Source organism: Mixophyes fleayi, chromosome 10, assembly GCF_038048845.1.
Source record: "Mixophyes fleayi isolate aMixFle1 chromosome 10, aMixFle1.hap1, whole genome shotgun sequence".
Classification (NCBI taxonomy): domain Eukaryota; kingdom Metazoa; phylum Chordata; class Amphibia; order Anura; family Limnodynastidae; genus Mixophyes; species Mixophyes fleayi.
The window spans coordinates 80,936,663-80,951,550 of NC_134411.1; the positions used below are offsets into that span (position 1 = coordinate 80,936,663).

The 14,888-nt window shown below is 39.8% G+C and overlaps 1 long non-coding RNA gene across 1 annotated transcript in view; it reads left to right on the plus strand.

Moving 5' to 3' along the window:
• The first annotated feature begins 443 nt into the window (after positions 1-443).
• LOC142103538 (uncharacterized) overlaps positions 444-14,888 on the plus strand; it is a 31,675-nt gene continuing 17,230 nt past the window's right edge. The window contains exons 1-2 of the long non-coding RNA XR_012679390.1: positions 444-515; positions 722-830. This is a non-coding gene — a long non-coding RNA (uncharacterized LOC142103538). The remainder of the gene's footprint in view (positions 516-721; positions 831-14,888) is intronic.

Genomic DNA, 14,888 nt, shown 5'->3' on the forward strand with positions numbered 1-14,888 from the left:
ACTGATCCTTGGTAGATACCAACTGTTTATATTTGTATTAAAAATAATGGAGGATGAGCAGTGCTAAAGTATTTAAAATGGAGAACATGCTTTTGTTGAAAGTCATGGGATTACCATGTTACCCTATTTTGGTAAACAGCCAAAATGACCACACAGTTTAATGGTAGTTTGGCCATTTATCATAATAATCGGGTGTATTTTTTGTAAGATTTAGGGAAAAATAAGGATCATATTTAAATGGAACTTAGTACAATTGAGGCATGGTGCAACTAATTACAGACAAGCCTCTTAAACTGTAAACCAGACCTGGCCAAACTGTGGCTCTCCAGGTGAAACTACAAGCCCCAGCATGCTTTGCCAGTAGATAACCAGGCGATAGCTGTCAGGGCATGCTGGGATTTGTAGTTTCACTCATCCACAGGTTGGCCAGGCCTGCGAATAGTAGATGCCATACTGACATGAAGTAATACTGGGAGGAAGTAAAGAGTGCAAAGCAAAACAGTTTCCTCCGTGAGGTATGTGCAGTCACCCATTTGCCTATGTTCCACCTAAACATGAAGACCCGTCCATGATGAGACATGTATTAACTCTTTAGCCCATGCGTACAGACAGAACCGAGACTGTGGCTAAACGCAGACAATCAAGCTATCTGTTTACCATTGACTCAGAACTTTATTTTAAAATGTAAATGGCGTACCATTTCTCCGGCTTTGTTTTGCAGTCGGATTTGCCAGGAGCGTCTGATATTGAGTTGCCTGCGACAGACAGCCCCTTTTATTTCTTCAGACAGCTTCTGTAAAGCTTGATGTGGAATTTACATAATCGATGAGGTAACCCTGTCACCTTACACATAGAGTCTTTAAAGAGAATAGTTTTATGCAAATGAGATATTGATGGTGTAATGATTAATTGGACCCCAGGCTTTGTTAATATGCAATTGTTGTAGTGCTTTACGCATTTATAATCATCCAGATTCAGTCACTGTAAACTAGTGGTAAGACTGAAGTTGCAGGCAGTTACCGAGGAGTTTAGGAAGGATGAATATGGGGACTTGTATGCTTGGCAGATATGTTATTTCATTGTGTTACTGGTTTCATGAATATACCTTGACTAACACTCTTCATCATCATCATCAATACCATTTATTTATATAGCGCCACTAATTCCGCAGCACTGTACAGAGAACTCACTCACATCAGTCCCTGCCCCATTGGAGCTTACAGTCTAAATTCCGTAACATACACACACACCGACTAGGGTCAATTTAATAGCCACCAGTTAACCTACCAGTATGTTTTTGGAGTGTGGGAGGAAACCGGAGCACCCGGAGGAAACCCACGCAAACACAGGGAGAACCTACAAACTCTACACAGATAAGGCCATGGTCGGGAATCGAACTCATGACCTCGGTGCTGGGAGGCAGAAGTGCTAACCACTGAGCCACCGTGCTGCCCAGACAAAACACTCTTGGACAATAATTATTGTTTACCTTTGTTTCGTCTGTCAAAACAGTGATCTGAGGTAAACAGTGCTTCCTTAAAGTGTACCCCTTGCTTACACACATAGCGGAGGCAGCCATCTTGCTTACTGAACCATTTTACTTTTTTAACTGATAATTCAACTTATTAATTCACTAGGAGCCAGTCAAGTCACCGGAGGCACAAGACACAGACTGCCTCCTCTCTTTGTGATTTCCCTGTTTCCTAGTGAATGGTTCGTTTTTGAAGGTCATAACATTGTACCCTCAAAACTCGCTACTGTTTCATAATCAACTCCAAACAAGATATTTCCTTAAAATGCTCAGTGTTAATACCTTTTATCATTGCACTTATACCTTAGTGGTTGAACACTTAATACCTTTTTATCTAAAATAACGACACAGACACCAAATATAAGTTTGGCAGAAAAGGGGCGTATTTATTTAGTGGAAGAATTTTATTTTAAAACTCTGAATGGCGACGAGAGCGAAGCAGTCAGCTAACGACTAAACTTTAAACCAATACAGCGTAAGGTGAAACTCAATACCGCTGTCCCAAGACTTTACGGATCCCAAGTCTTTACGATTGGTCGATACTAAACTTGGCGTCATCGTGACTGCCCCCTTCTGGACTCACATTGTCGCATACAACAGGATATCCTCCGCCCCAGAGGCCAAGAGTCAGGTTACTGCAAAAGGGGCAGTGACGTGCGGCCAATTAAACGGTAGTACCTTCGATTAGTCGCTGACTGCATTGCTCTCCCACCCACTGAGCCTTGTCATAAGACAAGGACTTAAATTTTAGCATGACCAGCTTATGCCGGGCGGGAGGGAGGTATCTGATATCCAGGACTTAGAGAGAGCCAGCCCACTGATCCAAGCTAATTTATGCCCTCTTGGAAAACCACTCCCCAAGGAGAGATAGGCTGGCTGCCACAATTGTTTAACCCCTAATGGTCAGTGCTGATGAAGTAGAACACGATATTTTAATTGCCCTCAGCTTAGGGCTTCACTTAAACTTAGGCTGGTTACCCACTGGCATCAAAACGCATGATTTTACTAGGAACCTTATACACCGGTAAAAGCATGAGGATGGAACATATTGGTCCTAATTATCCCAAACTCACTTCCACCGACGGTCGTCAGTGGCACGGTAAAATCTTAGATGTTGTGTGCTCCATCGCACGTCACTCATGATCACTTTCTTAACACCAGTGGGCAATCGGCCGTAGATAAGTATAATACTTTTTATTGTATTAGAACATTGAGCATTTATATCAGCTTACTATATTGCTTTTAAATATGTGCATCTTTTAACTGATTTCATGTTTTATTATATTACAATAAATGCAAAATTGCAATTCTACTAAACAAATCCCAACAAATCCTCAGGGGATCATCTGTATCGGACAAACGCTGTCATCCAGGTAAGTAGTCTTTTGGGACTGGGTTTTAACTTATGATATTCTATCCAAAACTGTACACTCTGAAATCATCTTTTAATAAATTTACACTGCAATTAGGCTTTTACTCGAGCTGTATTGTTAATGGTAGATTTTTCAAAACTGCATGACAGGTACACTTAATGTAAATTGCACAAATTATAAATCTCCACCTTGGACGGGAAGAATTTCCACATTCTTCATTGGCAATTATTAGCGGCTTGTGGACTGTTTTGATTCATCAGACAAGATCCTCCTGATGATGCATCATTAATATGTGCTCAGTAACATCTCTAAATATTAAAGGGGTTGATTGTAACTAATGAAAATCCTATCTGTATCCCCACCAAGCAGATGCGATACACCACACACAGAGCATTGGCTCACACAAGCCTCCTTAACCCTCCACATCCCAGTGGCTTCCTGTTCCTCTGTTTTATTGATGGGGTAAAAATCCTAATTAATTTTTCTGATATGTTGCTGAAAGTTAGCAGACCCCTGGGAAATAGCCGAATAAAAAATGAGCAGGGCATTTTTATTAATCAATATGTAGTTTGGAATAAAATGTCTGTTAATGAGCAATGATAACTGAGCTTTTCATGTAATATTTTAACAGGTGTCAAGATTAAGATTAAGATCAGCTTCCCGACTTCTGTTGTATAAAGCCCGATGCCTAATATCAACTCACGGGCTGCTACTGGCTGATAAGCCTAAAGTTTAGTTTATTAGTAAATAATACATATAAAAAATATCAGAGGGCTACTATTAATACTTTGATATACTTTAACGTTTTGATCATATCACCTCTGTCCGTCCTGTTCTTGTTCAACTCTATATATCTTTCCTGATACGTGTTGTTATGCAGCCCATAGACCATTTTAGTAGCAGTTCTCTGAATGTTTTCTATTTTATTTATGTCTTTTTTTTGAGATGGGGCCTCCAGAATTGTACTCAAGGTGAAGTCTTACCAGTGATTTATTAAATGGTAACATAACCTGGCATTTCCTGCTACTATTTCCTCCTCCTATACAGTCAAGTATTCTACTTATGTGGTGGTCGAGTACTGATGGGAATCCTTCCCTTACCTTGTCCTCCAGACACGAGTCAGGTTCTTTTCTGTTCGGATATCCGGTGGTCAGGAGATAAATACTTCAATGAAAGGGACAAGGATTGGTCAAACAACTTGGGTTTATTGAGAATGCGGTAAGGATAGTTTCGGTAAGACACCGCGCCACTGACCCCTTCAGCTCAATAGTAATGACAAAATAATGCGTCTGATCAGCATAGAGTACAATAGCATTTAACATATGACATACACTTGGTGAGTATAAGGCAGAATAACGATAACATCTTCAATACACATTGTCTAATAAGGCACACTGGTAATCACAGTTACTACTTTCACGTTAACAATATCTGACTGGTGATGATGCAATAACCATCAATAATAACCCATCAAGACTCTTACGGTCACTGCCGCGCCCACTAGAGGGCTCCTTCTTATTCAGGTGTTTGGGGTACCGTGCTATTCCCTATGGGTCAGGTGCCCCACTTTTAGCATCTACTGCTGAGTTAACTTGAATTGCAGCGGTACCACTAACACTGAATGTCACACCTTCAATATTAATAAATCAATTCTTAGGTAAATGACATAACATTAACATCCATCTCAACATTTGGTGCACCAATATTATCCCTGGTAACGTTACCATATTTTCCACTCAGTCCTGGGCTGACCTGTGCACAGGAATTTGGTAGTGTTCCAATGCCCTGCAGAGGTTTCCATCAAGGGTTAAGTATTATAGTAGAAAGCAGGGCTGTTGCTCATTTCAGCCACAAGATGGCGCTGTTCTCTCAACAGTCAATGAATCTCTATCAGCACATGTGCTCTGCAACAGGGTATAATGTCCAGATATCAACACACACACAGGATATAGCTGAAACGACCGTCCTAATTGTTCCCTGCAGCATGTGTAAAAGTATAATCTGGGGGAAAAGCTCTCACAATCCTTCCTTGTACAAGAATGCAATGTCAGTTTTGGATAGATTCTCTCATCATTCTTCCCTCTGACACTGGGGTGTGTGCAGTACACTGCAGGCTAGGGTTTTACCTTGAGATGGTTCTGCAGTTAGTGGAAACTGTCTTTGGTGCCCACTGCATGTCCCCAGCTGTTCTCCGTCCGCTTTGCTGCAATGTCACAGTTCTGGCAGCAGCTTATCTTCTCTCTGCTCGGCTGCACGTCCTCCCCCTTGTTCCTTCTACCTTGCTGCTCTCTCTCTCTCTCCTCCTTCCTGCACATCCTCTTCCTGTTACTCCCCCAGCCAATCAGGGCCTTCATCCTCCTCCTGTCAATCACTCCTGGGCACAAGTTTTCAGGAGCACAATTAACCCCTTGTAGCCCTGCGTTTTAAAAGCGTTTATGCACTCCTCTGTGCTGTTCAGCAGGGCTTTGGGGTACCACATTTACTTTTCTAACTGTTTGATTACAGTGTGTACTTGTTCTGAAATAATTTGAAACTATAACTTAAAGGTCCCTTTCCCTGTTAAGTTTCACTCTTTGGTCCATTCCTTTATTTTCTCTAAATCATTAGTTACCAACAGGGGCACAATTGGAGGGGAGCCGGGCCTACGTGGGGGCCATGGCCTGCATGTGTAGTGGGAGGAGCCACCAACCTGGTGTGGCCATGCCCCATTCAGCACCTATGGAAGGGGCCCCAAGAAGTTGCCTAAAATTCCTCTTGGTCGGCCCTGCTCATCAACCCTGTTGCAAATCTTTCCAGGTTTGATAAAAGGCATAGCTTTCCTTGTAGACGACTTCTAATATCACTAATGCCTACATTGCAAAAATCAGGAACCAGGACTAATACGTGAGTTGCTCCTCTGGCTACCTGCAATTCACCTGCGCTTACACCATTGATGACAAGACTCTGGAATAGATTAACTAAACTTTCTAAAAAGGAAAAGTGGAAGTGTTGCCCATCACAACCAATCAGATTCTATCTATCATTCTTCTAGTGAAATCTAGAAAATGATAGCTAGAATCTGATTGAATACTCTGGGAAATGTAGATGTGGGTGTAGAAAGACTGGAGTGACAACTCTCAGGAGTGAAACATGACGTGTTTACTCAGCATGACCTACATAACTAGAATGCGGAACAAGAGAACAGGAACTTCCCAGCATGCATTGCCAATGACCTCACTTCCTGCCAGGCTCTGGCAGGTCATACATTTAGATCCATCCATTCCAGATACAGATAATGGGTTAGGCCTAAAGCGGCCATGGAAGAATTTCCACTAAGTTTCATAGTCCCGGAATTCCGGGTTAGGCTTGGACACCCAACCAGACCGCGTGACGATAGGATGCGTCACTGGTTGATGATTTCCCAAGAGCCCATCTGAGCATTCAGGCAGGGATAGTCTTGAGTCTGAAAGTACGGTCATGGGTCCATCAGATCTTGACTCCTGTGAGAATGAGTTCTGGGTCAAACATAGTTGAATTGGTTGCTGGAGGACCTTCCTCAGGCACACTCAGCAGGTGGTGATGGTTATGCTCATAGGTGGCACCCTCAGCTTGTACCATGTAACTGGTGGGACAAGCAGATTTTCAGAGGATAGTTGTAGGTTTATCATATCCACAAGGAGTTTGCATTTGGACAGCTTGACCTGGAACTAGATGTGGAAGACGATGTGCTGCTTGGATATAACTTCTTTTGTTGGACAGCTGCTATGAGGAAGGTACTGTTTGTATTCATGTTTCTACTTGCTGTTCCAATTGATGTCTTGTATTAGAGATGAGAATCCTGATGTGGCGCATCAATAGCCGCTGGGCAGGTGCTGGTAAACCGTAGTGTCCTTTTCAGGTTAAGCAATTCTGCAAAGATGTCGGTCACGTGTGCATTTTTCCAGCAGATTTTTGGTAGCTCTTTCTGCTAGCTCATTGGATTGAGGATAGTGGGGACTGTTGGTAGTGTGTTGATAGTCCCAGGTATTAGCAAACTCTTTGAACTCTCTAGCGATGAATTGCATGACATTGTCAGTGATGAGTTCTTGTGGGGTGCCATGAGCAGAAAAGTGTCTCTTGTGTTTGGCAATAACAGTAGCGTTGGTGAGATTCGCTGGGTAGTCAATACTCAAACCACCCTGAATAAGTGTTCACTAAAACTAAATGTTCCTTACCAAAGACGTCTCTGCTGGTCACTGACCTTGTCTTTGAACCCTCTCTTGAAATCCTGACACTTTTTTCTCATCAACACTGCAGTTTATGGGACCAACAGAATTAATCAGCTGCCACGGTGCCATCTTGGCAGGTGACGGAGGAGGAGGAGGTGACAACTGAGATCTTCGATGAGGAGTTGGAGTAGGAAGCGGCAGAGGTTCCTATAATAGATTACATAAATATAACATGTGAATGTGGGAAATTGTATGAATTTCATGACAAAATGCTGTACAATCTATATGGGTGAGTATCTGTAATTTCAGATATCAGTCATTTTATTTTTTTATCCTCCAGAAACATAGACTGATTTGTCCATGTGGAAACAATTAACCCAATTCTTCATTTGCCCCCAAATCAAATTCATCCACAAGCTGCATACTGGCCCACTTCCAAATCAAATTCATTTGTAAGATACATGCTTAATACAAATAATCTATACTGCATTAAAAAATTATAGGACATATGTAGAAAAGAAGTGTTATCCTTATAACTTGAGCACCATAGGCCCCGAAGGACAGACATGTTGCATTTTCAATAGAATATGTTCAATTTGTGCCTTTATGAATAGGAATACTAACTGGCAAGGCTGAAAGACTTAACGTGAATGCATAATATTATGCAAAGAGCAAAACAACAAATTACAATTCAGATATTCTAATACACAGTCACCTTTGAAACAAAACTAGAATGACTCTGCATTGATGCTATGTTATATTTAGAAATGCTCAGACTCGGTTCCCCGAGAACCAAACACACCCGAACTTAGCAGATCCATTGCACGCCATTGGAATTGAAAATGAGGCAAAAAGTCATTGTTACATCATCGGATCTCGCGAGCTTTGGATTCCATAAGCACCGCCCTCCACGGCAATCCAGCGTCATTTCACAGAGGGACATAGAAGGGGTAGCACAGTTCTTGGCAGTCTCTAGTGCAGTTGGGCAGTGTCATAGGTCGAATAGAAAGAGGAGGGGTAGCAGTGTTCTTCAAAGTCTCCAGTGACATTCAGGAGAGTTCCATTGCTCCATTATTAATTGTCATTGCTGAAATAGAAATAATAGGTCTGGCAGGCTTGGTCTTCTAAATCTGCAGTCTTCGTTTGAAAGTGTATGAAAATAATATTGTGACCTGTGAGGTGGTCAAAATTGACTGCAAATGACTTGAAATTAGAGTTATTGAGGTTAATAATAATAATAATAATGTAGGGGGAAAAAGCAAAAATATGTGATTTTAGCAAAAATAAATAAATAGGGATTTTAGAAAAAAATCGGGATGCAAAACCAAAACCAAAACACAAAGGTAATCCAGATCCAAAACCAAAACCAGAACATCTCTAGTTATATTAAGAAAAGAACGAAAACTATTACATGATATATATTGTTACAATAAAAACCTTGATTCTTATCATGCACAAGTGGTGAAAACATAGAGGGAATTTAAGAATAGGAACAGGTACCATTCCAAAAGCAGAGAGTTTATGTCATGGGAATCATAAGGTATTTAGGATCCATGGATTTTGTCTTGCATTGCATCTCTATGCCCAACTGTAAGTTGGACATATCTATATGCCATATCTATACACTCTATTGTGAGTTGGGCTCTTTAGACACATGAAACACAAAATATACACTTAAGGTGCAAGTACGTTGATGTATTTTGTGTCTACATGTAGGGCACATTTTTACTAGCAATCAATCCATTGCAGATATACATCTAATAACAGCACTAAAACCTTTCTGTTTCTCTTGTGAGATCATAAACAAAATAGTGATTGAATCATGCACAGAGAAATATAATATAGTTTGAAGAAACGGAGACAGTCCCAATGTTACATAACCATGTATGATACCTAGCACAGTCAAAATAAACAATATTACTCTACCGGAATTGCTGGATCGGTTAAACTAAAGCACACAGATATTGGACCTGATTCATTAAGGAAAGTTAAGCAAAAAATTGAGTACGTTTTCTTACTCAAGTTTTGTGGACAAAACCATGTTACAATGCAAGGGGTGCAAATTAGTTTATTATTTTGCACATAAGACATATACTGTCTGTTTTTTCATGTAGCACACAAATACTTGATAGTTTATTTAAACACTGAAATTTAAAGTTAATCTAGGACATGCCCTACCCCAAATATAACTCTGCCATCACATTTTAAATTTACCTCCCCCTCCAATGCAACATGCCTTACTTAATTTTGATTAACCTTCCTTAATGAATTAGACCCATTATGTTGTATTGGCAAATATGTAAGCTTGTTATTTGGAAGTTGCAATATCCTTTCAAATGTTTTCACTGGTATCTTTATGTTTTCATGTGACCATTGTTTTATTACTATTGCCATGTTATCTGTCAATCTTAAAAAAAAAAAAAATTGCAAAACCGCAATTTAAATATTACTATTGCCCAATTTTGAATTGTGACTAAGTACGTCTACAATCCAGGATTCAGTAAAGGATATAGCGAAATCCAAAAGTTTTTGGTAAGATTTAGGTTTAAATGAATCCTTAAAATGCGGTTAATTCAAAATATAATCGTTCCAAACATTTTCACAGGATACAGTTATTATTTCCAGATGCTTGAATTATATGATTTTATATCTTAGGATTCATCAGCTTAATGTTGGAAATTAGGATTCAGTTCAATATACAGTAAAGTGTTTTGCAAATGTATTCCAAATTCAGCTGAAACCAAAACTAAGGATCAGGAGCTCGTGTAGAGTTGGACGTAATTTCCGTCTAGAACATCCGGAGAAGAACACATTCTACTTAGTATGTGGAGCTGGACACATCTCAGATAATGGTCATCACTATCAGTTTGTTTCTTACACCGGGGGGATAGCCCCCACATCTGATATATTTACTGACAGGTATATCTAAGCCTGTGTCCAGGTCTACATCGGTTCACCGGGGCCCATGAAGATAATGCAGCCTAGTGCACAGGGAACTAGCGAGCGGTGGACACTAGTTCCCTCCTCCCCGCTTTCCTGCCCCAGAGCCCACAGCTCGCTGGTTCTGCTTCTGCATCGGTTCCATTTACTACCCTGTACTATCTATCTATCTACCTCATATCTATCTATTTCATATCTATCTATATATATATATATCTATCTAACTATCTATCTATCTATTATCTATCAATCAATCAATCTATCTATCTATGTATCTATCTCATATCTATCTATCTATCTCATATCTATCTATCTATCTCATATCTATCTATCTCATATCTATCTATGTATCTATCTCATATCTATCTATCTATCTCATATCTATCTATCTATCTCATATCTATCTATCTATCTATCTATCTATCTATCTCAGATCTATCTATGTATCTATCTCATATATATCTATTTATCTCATATCTATCTATCTCCTATTTATCTTATATCTATCTATCTCATATCTATCTATGTATCTATCTCATATCTATCTATCTATCTATCTCATATCTAACTATCTATCTCAGATCTATCTATGTATCTATCTCATATCTATCTATCTATCTATCTCATATCTATCTATCTATCTATCTCATATCTATCTATCTAACTCATATCTATCTATCTATCTATCTATCTCATGTCTATCTATCTTATATCTATCAATCTATCTATCTATCTATCTCATATCTATCTATCTCATATCTATCTATCTATCTATCTGTACTTGGCTTACCCTGCACGTCCCTTGGTTCCCCCGATCCGCCTCTAACAGCGTAAGGAGTCATATACGCAAGTTGTGACTGACTGCATACAGACACAGGCGTAAGTGTTTTTTGTCGGCATGCGCAGTAATAAAATCCATATTTCATGCTACGCTAACGGGCTTGCGTCCCACTCTACATGAGGCCATGGGTGGATTCCTCACTGTAACCATGTTCCACATGAATTCTACAGACATGACGTCTCAACAGTTTAATTATTACGGGTGAAATTGCTGCTTTAGTTTAAAATGTTTATAGGGAAAATGTAACAATATGTGTGTGAATATCATTTGTGTTGTTTACAGACTCTTAAGCAAATGTTGTTTTTTATTAAATGGAAAACAAAATATGCAGACTTCCATATTGTAGTTGTAGTTACACATTTCATTTGGTGAAACATGCAACAGGTGGTTTATTTTGTTAAAATAATGTATGTAAAATAATTTATGTAAAACACTCAGGACCTGAGTCATTGAGGAAAGTAAGGCAAATAAAGGAGTACATCTATTTATCTATCTATCTATCTATCTATCTATCTCATATCTATCTATCTCTCATATCTATCTATCTATCTATCTATCTATCTATCTCATATCTATCTATCTATCTCATATCTATCAATCTATCTATCTATCTCATATCTATCTATCTATCTATCTATCTATCTATCTCATATCTATCTATCTATCTCATATCTAACTCCCTCATATCTATCTATTTCATATCTATCTACCTCATATCTATCTATCTAACTATCTATCTAACTATCTATCTATTATCTATCAATCTATCTATCTCAGATCTATCTATGTATCTATCTCATATCTATCTATCTATCTATCTATCTATCTCATATCTATATATCTCATATATATCTATCTATCTATCTCATATCTATATATCTCATATCTATCTATCTATCTATCTATCTATCTATCTATCTCATATCTATCTATCTCCTATCTATCTATCTATCTATCTCCTATCTATCTATCTATCTATCTATCTCATATCTATCTATCTATCTATCTCATATCTATCTCATATCTAACTATCTCATATCTAACTACCTCATATCTAACTACCTCATATCTATCTATCTATCTATCTCATATCTATCAATCTATCTATCTCAGATCTATCTATGTATCTATCTCATATCTATCTATCTATCTATCTATCTCATATCTATCTATCTATCTATCTCATATCTATCTATCTCATATATATCTATCTCATGTCTATCTATCTATCTATCTATCTATCTCATATCTATCTCATATCTATCTCATGTCTATCTATCTCATATCTATCAATCTATCAATCTATCTATCTCAGATCTATCTATGTATCTATCTCATATCTATCTATTTATCTATCTCATATCTATCTATCTATCTATCTCATATCTATCTATCTATCTATAATATAAATGTCTAGTGGCGTGTGTTAGTCTGTCGGTGTGTGTGTGGAAAAAATAAAACCAAGCTGCAGCGCCACCTGCTGGGCGGAGTTATACACTGACCTACTAAATTCTTAGTGTGTGTGGAAAAAAAAATTCAGAAAGGGCTGAAATTTGGTATACTAAGATGTTTTTAATTTGTTCATTTAATTTGTTAATTGTTAAAAGTGTTTATAAAGATTTAAAAAAAAATATATATATTTCTTGAAGGAGAAGTGACAGTTGGTAGTGGTTGGTGGTTGCCGGGGGTGACAGTGGGGAGTGGTTGGTGGTTGCCGGGGGTGACAGTGGGGAGTGGTTGGTGGTTGCCGGGGGTGACAGTGGGGAGTGGTTGGTGGTTGCCGGGGGTCACAGTGGGGAGTGGTTGGTGGTTGCCGGGGGTGACAGTGGGGAGTGGTTGGTGGTTGAGACCTGGGCTATGGCCCAAATGCATGACAAGAACCTTTTTAACACCTTAAGTAGCTTGATTTGACTAGAATGCATGAGTATCATGCACGGGTTAACTTGTCTTATATATATCTCATATCTATGTTATATCTTTCTCATATCTATCTATCTCATATCTCTCTCTCTCTCTCTCTCTCTCTCTCTCTCTATATATATATATATATATATATATATATATATATATATATATATGTGTATATATGTATTTTTTAACACACATTATTTTACAATTATATATTTTATTTCTACCTGTGTTGAGCCTGCACCGGTGACGATGAAGTTAATGAATGCCGCACCAGCTGTGTGATATGTACTCTGCAACTGTACTTCCTTGTGTGAGTCCCCTTGCAAACTGCTAAATAAATAGCGTTACACTGCCACCGTAGCAATGATTAAAGCAATGGTGTGAAGTCGTTCTTAAGAAATTAATATTCATGGGCATTTTATGGATCCATAAAAAAGAAAGTATACCAATATTTCCCCATAAGAGGAAACCTGTGCCAAGCTGCACAATAACGCACTCAGCAAGATAAAGGAACGAGATGGTAGAAGATGATTTGCTACAGGGAACAAGGGCAGATTAGGATAAGTAATAATAAAGCCCAGCGAGGGTGGAAAAGAGAGATGTTTCCGTACATTTAATTGACCTGACCGTAGGTCCATCAATTCTCTGTGTAAACAAATAGCATATTAATAGTAAGGTTTTTTTTCTGTTTTGTTCGTCCCTGAGTTACCCGTCAGTAGGCACCTGCCTTGTTCCTCATAATGTACCTTGACGTAGGTGTGGGACGGAGGAGGGTTCCTGAACAAGAATAGGACAGTTTGAATAATGAACCAGTTTCACACCTGCTAAATTTTCCTCTGGGTGAATTGGCTTCAGAACGTTTCTTTGGGGGGAAACAATATGAAAAATGCAGAAACTAATTGGGCCAAAGAAGTAATTACACTTAATACAATAACATAACAGCGGATGTGGGAGCTTTATTTCTATAGCCGAGCACTGAAGGGATAAGTTTGACAGAGGGAAGTATAAAAGCAGAATTGAATGCTATTTCCCCCCAGCTTGCAAAGCTGTTTGGCTCAGGATAATTTTCACTTCTAATACTGCTGACAACTGTTGGATGATCGTAACGAATTAGATGGGGGACAGCAATCCCGAAACTCTAACTTCTCTGCGTTCTTCAGAAAGAGAATGGGTCTTTGCTGAGATGGATGGGGGTGGTTGGGCGGTTTGAGTTGGTTACTTTTTTCCCCTGTGACCCAAAGCTGGTCTAGAGCATAGCAGAGTATCCCGGGGTAACTAAAATATACACCTCTGTTTGATGATATAAATATGTGGTTGAAAAACAGAGAAGGCGGACATAAAGTTAAAAATTGTAATTAATAAAAAAAATGAGAGGCCTGTGCAAGGCAAGAAATCAAAATAATGCTTTTGAACTGCAAACTGTACAGAATTTAGAATTAGAATTGAGATTTTTGGAGTGCAAATAAGTGGCGATCCTCCCCCACTGCATGGAGTGCCGCCCTACAAAGCCAGGCAACGCCAAGTCACCTCTAGAGGCCTCTGTTCTACTCTCGGTAGATATTTCCTCTCTGCTCGTCTGAGCATCCATCGGTCCTGCACATGGCGGGCCTCTTCTGACCATGCACAAGTGCGGTCCAAGCCGGGCCTCTTCTGACCATGCACAAGTGCGGTCCAAGCCGGGCCTCTTCTGGGCATGCACAAGCGCGGCACAAGCCGGGCCTCTTCTGGGCATGCACAAGTGCGGTCCAAGCCGGGCCTCTTCTGGGCATGCACAAGCGCGGCACAAGCCGGGCCTCTTCTGGGCATGCACAAGTGCGGTCCAAGCCAGGCCTCTTCTGGGCATGCACAAGTGCGGTCCAAGCCGGGCCTCTTCTGGGCATGCACAAGCCGGGCCTCTTCTGGGCATGCACAAGCGCGGCACAAGCCGGGCCTCTTCTGGGCATGCACAAGTGCGGCACAAGCCGGGCCTCTTCTGGGCATGCACAAGTGTGGCCCATGCGCAGTGAAAGCCCAGTTAGGGCTACTCTGCGTATGCACCAGACCCACACATGCTCCAAAGAGGCCCCCATACTGCTCTGCCAGGGCAATAAAGTACTGGTAGATAG